Here is a 9,882-nt window from a genome sequence, read left to right on the forward strand (position 1 = left end):
ATTGCAGTCATGAAAATTATGTCACAAATCCTGCATAATGTTTCTGCTGTAGGATGAAGCAGTAAAGGGAAAGGTGCTGAGAGACAGCCAAGTATGGTTGGTTATAGAAATCTCTGATAAATAAAAAGATATTGCTTCATTTTCTTTGAATTATGAAATCTTCAGTATACAGTGTACAGACTCTAGGCATGCCACAGCAAAAAGAGGCTTTAATCTGCTACTATTTTCCTTTCTACCTTTTTTTTTTTTTTTTTCAGTAGCAATCACATTTCTTTTTGTTTGATAAAAGAACATATTTGAGAGTAATATCTTCTTAATTACAATAGTCTCAAATAAATACAAATGAAAATATTTTGGCTGAAGTAGTGGATTGGAACTTGGGATCAGTGGATAATATTTTTTCAACTTTGTCTATTAATACATGAGATTGCTTTGGAGTGGGTGCTGTCTCCATATGTGTATTTACAGCACACAGTACAATGGGCCTCCTTCATCAGAAATTGACAGTAAGTGCTACTATAATATTATACTAACCTATGGTAAGTATGACACTGCTAAAAAACAGGGCTGAACACTCATATGCACTCAGATCTGAATAGTATTAACTGTTCTAAACTTAAAATGTTCCTCTTATTTACTGCCTTTTTTAAAGACACTTGTAAGATGTTTGCCAGCAGGTTGTCTTTTTACTATTTAAATGCTGCATGCTTTATAGACATTAACTTTAAAGCAGGACAAGAATTAATTTAAAAGGCCAAATTCTGCATTTTTAGCACAAAAATTACACATGCTAAATACTTTAAATGGAAGTGCTTGAAATCATATATTATATCATTATATAATTATATATTATTCACTTTAAATCAAAGCAGAATCTGTCCCACAAAGCTGTTGCACTCAGTTGCCTGTAACCAATAATAATAATAAAAAAGTCAGCTGACAGCAGTAGAATGGCCACCAGCAGGCCTTGCAGGTATTCAGCTTTCAATTTAAAAAACAACAACAGAAACCAAACTTTAATTTATAGTTTAGACTTCCAAGGAATTATTCTTATTATCTGATGATTTAGATGCAGTGTGGAACTAAAAGGTTGAAAATTTTCCATAAAAAACGTCCTCTCTTCTCCTTTGGCAATTTGGATTATCGCTAACTGTAATAAATAAAGTGATTTCCAAATGGAGTGTGTCTATGTACTGTGTTTTGATGTAGTTTAGGCATTATCTTTTATGATATTCAGTTTTGACTTCAACTGCATATTATCATAATTTGAGACAGGCACATGTAGCTCTGTTGTAACTAAATGAAAAACCAAAGTCTCCTACTAAGCAAATTTTGCTTCTAACATATTTAAATATTTCTCCTTCAAAATGCTGCCCTCAAGACCTTGTATATTTAGGGATTTATACAGTGGCAGAAGCAATTTATTTTTTTATTTTTAATAAATGGCCCTTAAGGCACTTTGGACAGTTATAGTAGAATTAGCAGTTTGGTCACATTTAAAGTGCTCCCTTTGAGAAGCAATAACACAACCTTGTTATTTCATTATGAAATAGTATCTAAGCTTCATGCATGTCTTGTTAGGCTGCAGTGCAAAAAATATAATAACCTCATGGGGCTGATCTTTGTTAATGTAGTGTGACCCCTGCTATTTTCAAATTGGCTCTGAAGCACTCCCTTAATGCAGCCATAGTAAAACAGTCCAAAGAACTTCCTTTTGTAATGGAAAAAAAATACTACAGATGTTTTTTGTGTGAAAAATTTTACACTGTAACTGTATATATAATTCTGTGTATATATTTTGTTGGATGACCTCAGAGAGCCATCAGAGTTTAATTTTATATGTCTGAAACTGTGTAGTCATTTTTGTCAAGATCTAAGTATAGGGTGGCTTGCATTACTCTTCACATTCAAATAACAAATCTAATTTGACCATACTATGTATTTGGTCAAAGTAGTCAACTTTTCCCCCTTCTGGGCCTGAGATGATTGAAAATGCAGATAAAAAAGCTTGCCATCCTGTTAGCCAATGTACAATGGGTATAGACAAACATAGGTGTTTTGAGTTTTGTTTTTTCCATTCTACTCTGGAACATGTACAAAAAGCCCCTGGATCTAAAGCACTGTGTGTCAAATAAAGCTTTTGGACTGTGCTCTTAGTCATATGGTCTGAATTTTTGGGTAGACGTGTGGAACCAGGAGTTGGACTCAATTATCCTTGTGGGTCCCTTCCAACTCAGGATATTCTATGATTCTATGAAATTTTGTCTCTCAAACATTTCCTTCAGCATACTGTGTATCCAGTACCTTTCAGTGTTTTGAAAGCAGTAGGAGGATCCTGTCTGGGTGGCTGCTTGCTCCACGTTGCTTGCACTGAATTCTGGATTCAGATCTAGGAAATCCGGGGAAGAAGCAGACCAAAGGCAGTTCTCCTTCTCATGAACAGCATGTACAGGTTTGCCTCCTAGAATGATCTTATATTTGTAATTTGTAGAGTCCCAGGTATCCCTATAGGATCCTGCTTTCTTGATCCCAAGGTATAGCAATTTGAGTGGAAAAAGCAAAAGAAGAAGGAAGATCATAAACTTTAACTCTGTATAGAAATCCCACACTGAAGATAATTAGAGCTACTAGCTTTGTATATCAGAAATGCAGGCTGATATGAAAACAGAACTTGCAAAAATATTTAAAAACACTTCTAATGTCACTTCATTATCATTCATAGGAAGCCCAGATTAAAGGAAAATTGTCTAATGTTTTCTTATCAAGTGATGCAGGAAGAAAACAACCACCTAAATTATAAAATATTGTAAAGAAATACTGATGAAAGTTCCCATAACACTAGCCTGTGGCAGTTGAGGCTGACACAATATAATTAAGTTCAACATCCTGGGGGATATTTTGTGTGTGTGTTTTTGTGTGTGTGTGTGCAAAACTAACCTAGCAATGTGACACTGGATGTTCAAGAAGAAAAATAAGTAAATATTTCTAACCTTAAAAACCTTCAACAGAGCCCTAATAAATAGGTTTCACAATAAAAAGTGTAAAGCCACAAACCCTTAGATTTGGGAAGGGTTAGCCTATCATATCTGTCAGAGAAGGCATAAAGATTTGTTCAAAAATGCATAAAGAATAAATATATATATAAAGTGGTAAAATGACAAGTTGCCAAAGATAAGTTCTTCAGAAGCATTGTATAAGTAATACCTACTAAAGTGTTGAGTAAAAACTGTAGTTCCATTATAAGAACACTTGAATAGGAAATACTGAGACACATAAAATACATTTTGGCATGCTATGGCACACTGGATGAAGAAAAAATAATAATTACTGAAACAGACTAGACCAAAGTAAATGAAACTGTTAAGAAGGGTAAACTTAGCTGACATATTGGAATCAGTATTCTCAACTGCATAAGATAAGGAAGAGATACCTCTCAGGTGGTAAGATGAGATAGGAGCATGAGAAATGGCAGAAATGGGAAATTACATATATAGCAAAAGGGGGCAGTAGCTTGACAGAATTACTAACTATGGCATAAGTTACTGAGGTAACCTTTTTGCAAATACCAAATAAGCCAGCAAAATCAAGGGGATTTGATTGGCCAGCAAAAGCCAAGGGGAAGAGTGCTGGGGTTGTGAGTTTGTTTGGAGGGGTGAGAGTGCCACAGAGAAAGGCCTTGGGACAGGAAAACAGGAATAGAAGTGGTACTAAATCATGTGGTAAAGAGTGACTTCAGGGGTGCATGCCAAGCAGCCTGCTCACTGCAGCGCTATGAGGCAGGGATCCTGCTCTTCTGACTAACTCCTGCAGCCAGAAGGATTTGGGGTACTCTTCCAGTACCGGGCATAGAACACCTGTAGGAAATGGACTGAACACCCATCTCCCTAACAAATTCCTGTCATCCTGAAAATGTTTACTTCAGTTTCTCATTCGAATTTTCAGACAATAAATATTTTCATTTTGAACTGGCTCAGGATCTTCTGATATAAGGCCCTTTCATTTGGTTCTGCATGACAGCAAGAATCTTCAGAAAAGTCCACACTAGTTATAATTCATCTAAAGGACTAGTTCAATTACCTTCCTTGCCTCAGCATGTGATTGAATGTCTTGGTGATTACAGAACTTCCAAGGGTCATTACTAAATGGCTGGATCTACAAGAGAATAATCAGATGTCACAAGCGACTTGGATGGAACATCGTTGGTTCATTTGACATTTTCTCCGTTGTCTAAAAGTACTTTTTACAGATCAATCCCACTTGCTAATGAAGTTAATTAATCAGCCTGAGTTGTATCTTTCCCCGTGGGTGAAAGTAACAGCAGCCATTTTGAGATAGGTATTTATGATACCCAATGGAAGAGAACATATGTGGCAGGTGCAGATGTTGCGTCAGAAGGTATATGCAGGCTAAACACGTTATTTTACATCTGCAAACCAGTCACAAATTCATGGTTCAAGTACAGCTGTTGGTGATGGGAACATGGTGATAGGAGCATCTCCTAGGGCTAACCACTCTTCTTTGTATGATAAAGGTATCTTCTGCTTCAGATCTGGAACTCCTTCTAATCAAATGTATCCCTTATATTTCAAATAGGTAAGCAGATGCAAATGTCCTTTAGATTTCTCTGTTATAAGGATTTATTTACAAAGGTTTGAATTGGTTAATTCAAACTTATTTGAACATAGCCCAGCAAATGAGGTTTTTCCACTTAGTGGTACCTGGCTGTAAGCTTTGTACTGACCTGACAGCACAGGATCTCAGGCCTCGCCCAGGCTTGCTGTGACCTCTGCTGTTTTTAGCATGTTTTAACAGCTGTTAGGAATTGAGTGATTATGTCCAGACTGTGTGAGGCTGTGTCTGAGTGCCACTGTGGGAAAGTGCCTGACAACCCCAGGCAGCTCTTGTGTGACAAACATCTGCCCATGAACACAAAAAGTGGGTGCAGGACAGCTTTCAGGCATGACCCGGAGCAGTGCGGAAGGAGCGGGCTGGGGTGGGAAGGCACCCTATTACCAAATAGACTTAAGCATACTGACATCAAATAAGGAAGAATGAGGCACTGTACACACCTCCTCCTCCTGGCAGAGTGCTATGGTAGCTGCTGCCTTAGTGTGCTCTCCAAGCTCCCACAGTCTTATCAAGAAAGCTTTCTTAGGAGCTAGAAGCACATGGGATGGGTGAGCCTAACACCAGAGAAAAGGGGTGGATACTATTAAGTTTTCATACAGCAATTCTGCCTGTCATATCAATGACACTCTCCTGTATTAATTAGAACTATTAAGACTCTTAAACTGTTAAAACATTAACTGGACTATTAGTAATCTATGTGTGGCATGTAAAAAGGCATGTTCTTTTCTCTTTTGCCAAGAGCCAGTTTTGAGAGAAACAGGAGAGGCCTCTTACTCCTTCCTGGTCAATGCAATTCTGAGCTGATAATCTCTCTTGATGAAGATATGGACATTATAGAATAGTAGAGAGTAGTATAGATCCATATTTTATGCATTCCCCTCTAACGTATGCATATAGTAATTAAAGCTGTCTTGTTTATTGCTGGTCAGGCATATTTTCATCAATATGAATAAAGTAATAAAGTAATGGATAAGTAAAACATGACATTAGTTTGGGGATGGTCAAGTGTTCTCGTCAAGTAGTCTCTATGAATTTGGTTCATCTTTAACCAAAAGTTGGGGAAGGGATGGGACTTGTATGCCTCATCTTCCAGGCACAAGAATACTACGTGATCTTGAGATCTTAAGTGTATAGAGTTGAATGTTTGTGTGTATTGCATACGCTAGCATACATACATGAACAGGCAGCTGCTCTGAAGAGATGACTGTAGCTTTTATTAAAGTAAAACAAAAATCTCTTTTATTTGTGTTTTAGATATAGATACACTCTTTAAAATCTATTGGTATAATCATGTGTTTGTCTTAGAATAGAATTCATTTGGTTTTTCAAACTGTTTCAGAGTTAATATTTTACATGAGACTATTCGGGAAAGATTGTCAAAGAGTGAGAAGTAAATTAATGGTAATGATTAAAAATTAGGAATGAGAAGCAGAAGCCAGACAATGTGAGTGTAAATCAAATCTTTCGTTTGTCCAAAGGCTAACAGTTGTTGTGATATTTTCCGTGTCAGATTTTCTACAGATAATTATATGGCATGTAAAAATGGAAGAAAGGACTTCAGAGAAGTAAAATGTATAGTTGACACTAAATTATTGAGGCTAGTCAAGTATAATGAAGCCTGAAAACATTCTGAAGTAAATAACAAGGTTAGATGAATAGGCAGTGGGACGGGTAATGTAATTTGTTCCTAACAGATGTAAGGAAATGCTAACTGGAAGGCGTGATCAGAGTTGTTCATACCTGTGGCATTAAAAAATAATTGTAACCATGGAGGAAATAAATCCTACTGGCTTTTAAGTTTAAACAAGAGAATGAAAACAAAAATATACTTGTCACATATCTGTAGGCTGAAACTTGTGGTATCAGCCATGGTGAGAGAGAGAGAGGAAACAGCGGGAGGTGCAGAGGCACAGCCGGGCTGTGCAGCCCCAGCAAGGGGAGCTGGAGTGGTGAGAGGTTCCTTGCCTCGCATATGGCATGGGCCAAGGAGACACGCTTACTGCTTTCACAGTAGTGTCGGTGTGCTCAGTTGCTTATGAATGGTCTAGAAAATGCTCTCCTCAGGGGAATGGCAGACTATTCACTAGACAATAGTCACGGCTATTCTGTGACAGAAAGCCGCAGCCCTAGAAGAGTAGCTCCCCAGCGTGAGCTCAGTCAGTTACCACTAGCTGGTTCAAGGGTGCTGTGTGGTGAAGGAAACATCTTATCTCACAATGAAGAAAACAAGAGGTCGGCAACTTTCCCAACTGTTGTTTATCAGCAGGTAAGAGTAATCATTAACGATATTGTGCCTTGCCTACACAGCAAGTGGCTTGTCCTTTTCCCCTTTGCTTATGCTTAGAGTGCTTGCTTTCCACTCAGGCTTAATTATACAGGTAATCAGCATGTGTAGTTATAATAAAATCCATCAAACTTAGTCCGTGTTCTGCTCCCACTTTATTGTCCAACATCCAAAGAACCTGTATGTCCTATGTCAGCTGGGCCAGGCCAGGGACAAGGACTGGAGTCAGACATTGACGCTGCCACTGGGCCTGGGCCTGGCTGGGAAGGCAGCCCCATAGGGATGAGCTGGGCCCAGCTCACCAGGGCCAGCCTGGGGCAATGGATGGGCTGAAAGACAGCACCAGGGCAGGGGGATGAGTCCCAGCATCTTGCAGCCCTTCCCACGGGAGCCTCCCCCACCCCTGGCCCTGCTCTGCCTGCTGGGTGCTGAGCCAAGGCCAAGCTGGAGCTGCCCCAGTAGCCAGAGCCTGTCTGGGGGCAGTGGGGAGGGCCTGGCCCAGAGGTCTGGCCTGGTACAGGGACTTGCAGTACCTGTAGAGGCATCAGGGATTTTGATTAGCAAAGAGAGGCAAAATCTTTCTCATTGGTTTCAATCCTGTTTTTATTAGTCATCTTAGCTTGATTAAAGTACTTCTCTCTGCTATAGAAACCCTGTCGTTCATCCCACAGTTGGTTATAAGCAGCTTTGGATCTAAAATATAATGATTTGAGTAGGGCTCAAATATTTTGTAATGCTGTGTAGACACTCTTCTGAAATTTCAAGAAGCGTTTTTGTCCAGAGAAGCTCAGTAGCACACGTCACCTTCATACTCAAATCCCAATTCAATAATTGCCTAATTTAAATGAAACTTTTGCCAGTGATTTTGGGATTTTTTTTTTTTTTTAAACAGGAAATGAGAAATTGACATAAATTTACTTGAATCTCTTAATATGTTCCTATTGTAATAACTTCCATTCGCAAGGTGGTGATCAGGCTCTTCTCTCAAGTACCAAGTTAAAAGATGAGGGGAAATGGCCTCAAGTTGTGCCAGGCGAGGTTTAGGTTGGGCATTAGGAGAATGTTCTTTACTCAAACAGTTGTGTGGCCAGGGAAGTAAGTGATTAAGTCACCATCCCTGGAGGTCTTCATGATATACATAGATTTAGAACTTAGAAGCATGGTTTAGTGGTGGACTTTAGTACTAGGTTAAAGACTGAACTAGATGATCTTAGAGGTCTTTTCCAACCTAAATGATTCTGTGATCTAATGATTAACTTACAAAATCTCCAGACAGAGCTTCAACTATTTTAAATTAGTATATCCAAATTGAAACCATGGCATCAGCACTGATGGTATGGATTTTACTGTTTTACTGATTTTATTATTGGTTCTTTAATCGCTAAGTTTGTATCTGTTTTTTAAACTAATTAACTTTGTTAAACTTCATGCCTCTAGTTGTTTGTTAGTGAAATTGTCATGCTTTGGATTTACCCTATAGCTTTGCCAGAAGACATTCGCTCTTATATTTTTGTATGGGACATATGCAAATACAGAACATTAAAAAAAATAAATGCATCAATGGAAATAAAATGTTGAGTACTTCAGGTTGGAATTTGTGGTCCAAAATAGACAAAGACAATAAGAAAATCAGATAATGAACTGTTAGATGTGATGGGCATTTACCCAGGATGCACAAAACAGATTTCAGTTTGAATAAAATCAAACAAAGGAACAACGGAAGAATACTGGTATAATTAATTTTCAGAAGAGTAAGATAAGGAGATGTATTTGTACGTAGTGAAACTGAAGTTCATAATCACAGAATCACAGAATGGTTTAGATTGGAAGGGACCTTAAGGATGATATCATTTTAACCCCCTTGCCATGGACAGGAACATCTCCCAGCCCCATCCAGCCTGGCCTTGAACACTTCCAGGGATGGGGCATCCACAACTTCACTGGGCAACCTGTTCCAGTGCCTCACCATCCTCTGAATAAATAATTCCTTCCTAACATCTAATCTAATCTAAATCTACTCTTATATGTATATGTATGTATGTATGTATTTATAAATTATTTTAAAGCCATTACTCCTTGAATCTGTTTCAGGACAGATCATTCTTACCAGTGACTTGAAACTGCCCTCCAATCTCCTGGACAGGCACAGGCTGCTCTCTTGCTCAGTCCTTGCTGCCAGAGCCACTTTTCTTTCATATAAATACAGCCATATCCATTGATCATGGACTAGAATAAGCCCCATTTTTTAAATTGCCGTGGTTTCACTTGCGTTGCTGCATATGTTAAGTATTCAACTTGGAAACATTGAAAAATATGAAAAACATTTTCCATGTTTTAAACATGAAAAAAATAAGGTGTATAAAATAGAACTGGATAATAAATGTTCATTATCTTGGTGTAGTTAATTCCATGTGGTTAATATGTATTTATCTGACAATATTAACCCATTAGGAGCTAGATTTGAAAAAGTTAATATTTAAGAAAGAACACAGTAGCTTCAAAAGTACTGAATACTGATGGACTGTTTATAGGACTATTTTCTTAGCTCATTGAATTCATTCTTGGAAGTAGTTTATGTCAGTGAGATTTTTAAAAAACAAGTACTAATGCAGAAAGGTATTTGGAGTCTGGCCTTTAAAGTTTATTTTTTAATGGAATACTTCAGCGGACCTTATTTTTGAAACTCTCCCCAAACAATGCTTAATTATTTCCGGGGAATAGATGCTTGTTTTGTTTCCTTCAGCTTTATGTCAAAATGTATTGGGCTTACATGTTAAGGTTTGATAGTGGGAGGGTTGCAGGGGTGGCCTCTGTGAGCTGAGCACAGCAGCTGCTCCATATTATGTAAGGCCCTGTTTCAGGTGGCTCCAAAGGGACTCACTGCTGGCCAGAGCTGAGCCTGGGAGTGAGACTGGTTAGGCCTCTAGGAGAGCAGAGTTAAGGATGGGAAATACTGCTGAGACACAGCA

This window comes from Oxyura jamaicensis, chromosome 1, assembly GCF_011077185.1.
Source record: "Oxyura jamaicensis isolate SHBP4307 breed ruddy duck chromosome 1, BPBGC_Ojam_1.0, whole genome shotgun sequence".
In the NCBI taxonomy this organism is placed as follows: Eukaryota; Metazoa; Chordata; class Aves; order Anseriformes; family Anatidae; genus Oxyura; species Oxyura jamaicensis.